Raw genomic sequence first — 7,831 nt, 5'->3', positions numbered from 1 at the left:
GACATCCTTCCCCAGCCTGGTGCACTCCAGGTGTTCTGGGGCTCCATCTCTCACCAGGCCCAGGCGGTATGGCCAGGGGTCAGGGATGGGGGCAGTTGTCCAAACCAGCTGGAGAGACTCAAGGAGGGCATTACAGCCCCAAAGCCCTTTCCCTACCTCTCAATCTGGACTTACCTGGCCTTGCCCCTGGCCGCCTTTAGCCGGATCAGCTGTGCTCGGAGCTGGGACAGACCCCTCTGGAGACTTAGAGGCAGAGGAAACAGCCTGGGTCCCCGCAAAGGTGATCACACTTTTCCTACTCCCAGACTGCAGGCTAGAGAACGTCGCTGCACGCTGGCGACCCATTCCCTGGGTGGTGCACTGGGAAGAAGAAACCTCATCCAGAGATGGGAGGGAAGCACTTTGGCCAGTGCCATGGGGCCTTTCTTCGGAAAGCTGCTCGGGGACCTGCAATGGAGCACTGCCCAAGGAGGAGGAAATGTGGGAGGCCTGCTGGGAAGGCTGCTGGGACCCCGACTCTTCCTGGCTAAGGGAAGCAGCTCTTCCAGTGGTATCTCTGGGAACAGAGGGCATCGAAGTGAGCTGGCAATGAGAAGGCTCAGCCAGGTGGCAGCCGGAGGTCTCTGGGGTCGCACCCAGGGATGCGTTGGGCGAACTTTTCTTCTCCATTCTGTGGACACGAAGGCAAGTCTTCTGACCACTATACCAGCTGGTTTCAAAGGCTATTTTTTATGAAAGCTTGAAAAACAAAGAAAACACAATATACAGAAATCAGTGTCAGATATCAAGCATTTTGAAAACATAAAAATGAAAAGAAACAGAAGACGAAAAGCTTTCTTCTTTGTTGCAAAGTAATTCCCAAGAATAAGCCCAGAGTAGGTAGGCCTTTTGACTCCTGGGGAAATCACCGGCAATTTCATGCCAAATGCAGCAGAGGGAAGGGCCACAGGAGCTGCTATGAAACAGACGATCCTCAAATCACAGCTGTTTGATACAGGGATGGAATCAATCCCTTTGCTTCAGTAAAAACCTCAAGGGTCGTAGGTTGTGGATAAATGAACTGGATGGTGTTACAAAGGATCTCAAAATGAAACACTGTTTTTCGATTTGAAAACTGTTGAATGATCTTTACCTATCCTGGGAACAGTACATGAAGAACTACATGAAGATGATGTACAGATGGTATACAACACCAGTGCAGTTAGGGAAAATGTACAAAACTAGTTCAAATATATGTTGGAAGTGTAAGGAAAAGGAGGGAACATTTTATCATATGTGGTGGGAGTGTAAGGTAATTAAAACATTTGGGGAAATGATATACAATGAATTGAAGAAAATGTCCCATTTAACATTTGTTTAAAAACCTCTTAAATATGATTAGAAGGGACCAGCTGATCAAGGGTATTCAGGTCGGAGTTAAACAATACAAACTTAAAGCCTTTGCAGATGACCTTGTTATGACACTACAGGAGCCGATACCTAGTACCAAGAGGGCCCTAGAAGTAATCCAGGAATTTGGTCAAGTGGCAGGTTTTAAATTGAACAAATTGAAACCCAAGGTTTTGGAGAAAACCTTAACACAGACAGAAAGAGAAGGGTTTCAGAATGAGACAGATCTAACAATAGTAAAGAAGGTAAAATACTTGGGGGTGAACATGACATCTAAGAATGTAAATCTTTTTAAAGATAATTATGAAAAATGCTGGTCAGAGGTGAAAAAAGATTTGGAAATTTGGACAAACTTGAAGCTTTCCTTGCTGGGTCGAATCGCTGTTATTAAGATGAATGTATTGCCTAGAATGTTATTTTTATTCCAATCATTGCAAATCATTGATAAGATGGACTGTTTCAAGAAGTGGCAAAGAGATATATCTAGATTTGTCTGGCAGGGCCAAAAGCCCAGAATAAAATTTAAAATTCTTACTGATGCTAAAGACAGAGGGGGGTTTGCCCTGCCAGACTTAAAACTCTATTATGAGGCCGCAGCTTTCTGCTGGCTGAAAGAATGGCTACTTCTGGAAAATACAGATGTTTTGGATCTTGAAGGAAGTGACAATGTATTTGGGTGGCATGCATATCTTTGGTATGGCAAGGTTAAAGCTCATAAGGCATTTAGAAACCATATTGTCAGGATATCACTGTTTAATGTCTGGATAAGGTACAAAGACTTTTTGGAGACCAAAACTCCAAGGTGGCTATCACCTATGGAGGCAAAAGCTTTGAAAAAACTCAACATGGAAGACAAATGGCCAAAATATTGGGAAATTTTAGAACAGGAGGGTGACAAATTGAAATTGCAGAGTTATGACAAGCTTGAGGAGAAGGTGCGGGACTGGCTACATTATTTTCTGATAAGAGAGGTTTATAACTTGAATAAAAAAATTGGTTTCCAGGTGGAAAAATCAAAATTGGAAACAGAACTGCTAGACCCCAATGTAAAGATACTTTCGAGAATGTATAACCTGCTGTTGAAATGGAATACTGAGGAAGAAACAGTAAAATCGGCAATGATAAAATGGGCACAAGACATAGGTCATAATATCATGTTTGCTGACTGGGAGAAGTTGTGTACCACCGGGATTAAGTTTACGGCATGTAATGCCTTAAGAGAAAATATAATGAAAATGTTGTATAGGTGGTACATGACCCCAGTCAAGCTTGCAAAAATATATCATTTGCCCGATAACAAATGTTGGAAATGCAAAGAGATTGAAGGTACATTCTTTCACCTTTGGTGGACGTGCCCAAGGATCAAGGCCTTCTGGGTAATGATATATAATGAAGTGAAAAAGGTATTTAAATATACTTTCCCGAAGAAACCAGAGGCCTTCCTCCTGGGCATAGTGGACCAATCGGTGTTAAAGAAGGATAGAACTTTTTTTATGTATGCTACAGCAGCAGCAAGAATTCTCATCGCAAAGCATTGGAAGACACAAGATCTACCCACCTTGGAAGATTGGCAGATGCTATGAATCTGCAGCTTTCTGCTGGCTGAAAGATTGGTTTCTTCTTGAGAACACTGATGTCCTAGATCTTCAAGGGTTCAATAATGCTTTCGGATGGCATGCATATTTGTGGTATGACAAGGTAAAAATCCATAAGGCTTTTAAGAACCATATTGTCAGGAAGGCTGTGTTTAATGTCTGGACAAAATACAAAGACTTATTAGAAAACAAGACCCCAAGGTGGTTGTCACCCATGGAAGCTAAGGCTCAGAAAAGACTCAGTATGGAGGCCAATTGGCCGAAGTATTGGGAAATATTAGAAAAAGAAGGAGATATTTGGAGATTGCAGAGTTTTGAGAAATTAAAGGACAAAGTGCGAGATTGGTTACATTATGCTCAGATTAGGGAGGTCTTTAAGGCAGATAGAAAAACAGGTTTCCAGGTGGAAAAATCGAAATTAGAAACAGAACTGTTAGAACCTAAGACCAAGGTACTTTCAAAAATGTATAACTTGCTGTTGAAATGGAATACGCAGGATGAAACTGTCAAATCAGCTATGATAAAATGGGCACAGGACATTGGACATAATATTATGTTTGCTGACTGGGAAAAGTTATGGACCACCGGAGTGAGGTTCACGGCATGCAATGCCTTGAAAGAAAACATTATGAAAATGATATACAGGTGGTACATGACCCCAGTCAAGCTGGCAAAAATATATCATCTGCCTGATAATAAATGTTGGAAATGTAAAGGAACTGAAGGAACATTCTTTCACCTCTGGTGGACGTGCCCAAGGGTTAAGGCTTTCTGGGAAATGATCTATAATGAGTTAAAAAAGGTATTTAAGTATACCTTCCTTAAGAAACCAGAGGCCTTCCTTTTGGGCACTGTCGGCCAAGGGGCGTTAAAGAAAGATAGAACCTTTTTTATGTATGCAACAACAGCAGCAAGAATACTTATTGCAAAGCACTGGAAGACCCAAGATTTACCCACACTGGAAGAATGGCAGACGCAACTGATAGACTACATGGAACTGGCTGAAATGACTGGCAGAATCCGGGACCTGGGAGAAGAGACGGTGGAAGAGGATTGGAAACAATTTAAGGACTATTTACAAAAACACTACAAACTGTATGAATGTTAGGAGAATGCACGATTGAAAGTAACACGGCTGCAGAAACTTTGTTGTAAAATATATGAGGATAAGTGAGGTTTAAGGAAATGATGAAATTTGAAGCAATATTATGTTTAAATCAAGCAGTTTAATTTACGATAGTTATTTAAAAGTTGGGACATAATATCTGAGATTTACAAAATAAGAATTGAAATAAGGTAATAAATTGCTGTCTATAACTATGTGACTGAGAACGCAGGGAAGGGAGATGCGGGGAAGTCCAAAGATTATGAAAATATGATTTATGAACAACTGTGTTTTATATGTATTCTTCTTTTATTCTTTGTTTATATTTTAACTTTGCTTTGACTTTTTCTGTCTGTATGGTGATGGTATTTTATATGTTTGGTGGTTTGTTCGTTGTTTAAAAAATTGCAATAATTTTTTTATTTTTTTTAAAGGAAGATTGGCAGATGCAACTAATGGACTACATGGAGATGGCGGAAATGACTGGCAGAATCCGAGACCAGGGAGAGGAGACGGTGGAGGAAGATTGGAAGAAATTTAAAACTTATTTGCAGAAATACTGTAAAATTTATGAATGTTAAGGACATTGAAATGAGTCGCAGGGGCTTTAGCAACAAAGTAAAATGTAAGATTGGACTAACAACAGATAAATCAATAGGATATGAATTTGCTGAATTAATTTTTTAAAAAGGGATACAAGAACGGGAGACGTGAGGAAGTCGGGAAAATAAGCTAATTGAAAATGAGAAATTAAGAAAGAGGGAATTTTTGTTTTTTGTCACTATATGTTTTTTTTTGTTTTTCTCTTTTTTCTTTTTCCTTGATGTGTTTCATGTTTGTATTTTTTTTCTATTGTATTGTTTCTTTTGATTTTGTATTTTCTTTGTCTATGTATGCTTGTCTATTGTGTAAACTTAATAAAATATTTATAAAAAAATAAAAATAAAAAACCTGAGGCATTTCTGTTGGGGACTGTAGGGAAAGATCTGCCAAAAAAGTTGAAAAACATCTTCATGTATGCGACAACAGCCGTGAGAGTTCTGGTTGCACAAGGATGTAAGACTGAAGAAACCCCAACTAATGAATCATGGCAAGAAAAGTTGATGGACTATGCAGAACTGGCAAAATTGACATATAAGCTACGGAACAAGAATAACTCTGACTTTAAGGATGAATGGGAACCTTTCACAAAGTCTCTGAAGACGCAACAAAGCGAATTGGACTCCTTGGCAGGTTTTGAATAAACATTCACAATTTTTTTTTTTTTTTACTGATAATAATCAGCTAAACAGTTTGATGATCTATACAACTTTGTAACATGCAGAAAATAGCAATATTAGAGAAACCAAAGACTGGAACTGAGGGAAGTCGGGGGGTGGGGTTCTGGGGGGGAGGGGAGGGAGGAAAATGGGTTGGAAATAAGGATATGTTTTTGGATAATATGTCTTGTTATAACTTTGAATATATATTTTTTTAATATTCTGGGAACAGTACACCGCAGTGGTGGGCAGTTCCACAGACCCTCCTCCTCTGCTCAAAATGCATACAGACCCATCTTTGCGCGGGGAAGATCCAGACAAAAGGAGTCTGTTTTCACAGTACCCGCCGAGGGGTTTACACGGCTCCATCCTCTTGCCTCCCCCGCCCCCCCCCCGATCACTGTTTCACTCCGGAAGGCGTCTCAGACCTGGGTGGAGCAGCCACAAATGACAGGCAAAGAGACAAGGTCCTGCCCAGATTCAGGCTTCCTCATGATCGTGTGGCATCTGTACACGTTTCTGTTAGCGCTTCCACTAGTGATTTATCTGTACAGGATCGGACTTCATTTCAGCCAACCACATCGTCCCTCTTCCCCTGACAGCATACTAGAGTTCATATGGCTTTCAAAGCATGCTTTGAGAACTTGTATGCTTAGCTTTAAACTCCACAAAATTAGCCTATGGCTAGGATGCTATTTATCAAAGTCTGTGCCCATTAAAATATGGTCAGATACAAGTATGCTTTCCCCCTTGTTATACAATTATTATTTTTAAAATTGCATTCAACTATTTACTATTTAAACAGCTTATACACCACATGACTATAATCATCTCTGAAGTGACACACGAGAAATACATTGCAGAAAAAGTTAACATGGATGACATCAGACTTCTGTGTAAAAGACCTGCTGGAATAAAAAAAGGATTCGGTAGGTGCTGGGTGCTCTGCCTGATGCTCTCAACTGACAAGATGTAGGTGTGGTTGAATCAAATGGGAACAGTGACCACAGTGCTATCAGACTCAACATGCACAGTATGGAAGTGGACAATTGCTAAGGAAATCCAGAACAGTCACATTTGACTTCAAAAGAGGAGACTTCCTCAAAATGAGGGATTGGGTAAAAAGGCAGTTGAAGGGGGAAAGTCAAGGATGGTGAGCCCTTCTGTGCTCCAGAGGGCCTGGGTGGCCTCATTCCCCTCTTGTTCTGAGCACTGCAGAGGGAGGCAAACATGTCCTTCCTGGGGGCTGGTCCCTCCCCGCCCTGTTCCTGGAGGGCAGCAGGAGGAGGGGGCTGCTGCAGCTGCCTCCTTTGGGGGCATGGCTCACCTTGCCTGCTCCTGCCCTCCTCCAACACACACAACCTTACCTGCCTCAGCCATCCATGGGGGCTTGAGAGTGTGTGAGCAGACTTTGTCATGGGAGGAGGCAGGCCTTGCAGAGGAGGAATGCTGGGGGCAGGCATTCAAACTCAGCCCTGAAGCTCACTGGGTGACCCTGGGCCAGGCACTCACGCTCAGCCTAACCTACCTCAAAGGGCTGTTGTGAGGATAAAATGGGGGGGGGGGAGAGAACTCTGCACACCAACTGGACCTCCTTGCAGGAAATGGGGGCTATAAATGTAATTGTGTCATTTGTACCCCACCCACCTCACTGGGTTTCCCCAGCCTCTCTGGGCGGCTTCCAACACATATTACAACAACAAACATTCAAAGCCTCCCTATAAAGGGCTGCCTCCAGAGGTTTGATAGTTGCTCATCTCCTTGTCACCTGTAGGGAGGGCGTTCCACAGAGAGGCTGCCACCACCGAGAAGGCCCTCCCTCTGCCTGGTTCCCTGCAACCTCGCTTCTCGCGGGGAGGGAACCACCAGAAGACCCTGGGAGGAGGACCTCCGGGCTGAAGGATGGGGGTGGAGATGCTCCTTCAGGTATACTGCGCTGAGCTTCCTGACCTAACATTTGCCTCGCTTAACATAATTAATTAGGAAGTGAAGTTTTCCTCTTCCATTCAAGCAGTACAGGAAGTAAGAACGTGCAAAAAGGAGTACTACTTCTAGAATTCCCAACTCCTGACATAAAACAGGACGAAGGTTGCCTTTTCTTGACCATCGATCACCTGCGCAAAGTCCCTACACCACCCCCTATTGTGCTTCAATACAGCCCCTTCGGTCAGGCCGGACACTGAGGTCCAGCGCTGAGGGCCTTCTGGTGGTTCCCTCATTGCAAGAAGCGAAGTTACAGGGAACCAGGCAGAGGGCTTCTCGGTAGTGGCGCCCGCCCTGTGGAACGCCCTCCCACCAGATGCCAAAGAAATAAACAACTATATGACATTTAGAAGGCACCTGAAGGCAGCCCTGTTCAGGGAAGCTTTTAATGACTGGTGTTTTAATGTATTTTTAATCTTTTGCTGGAAGCCGCCCAGAGTGGCTAGGGAACCCAGGCAGATGTGCGGGGTAGAAATAATAAAAAAATAATAATTATTAAA

Source organism: Podarcis bocagei, assembly GCF_964188305.1.
Source record: "Podarcis bocagei genome assembly, chromosome: W".
Taxonomy (NCBI): Eukaryota; Metazoa; Chordata; class Lepidosauria; order Squamata; family Lacertidae; genus Podarcis; species Podarcis bocagei.
Note: the sequence above shows the minus strand (reverse complement) of the source record.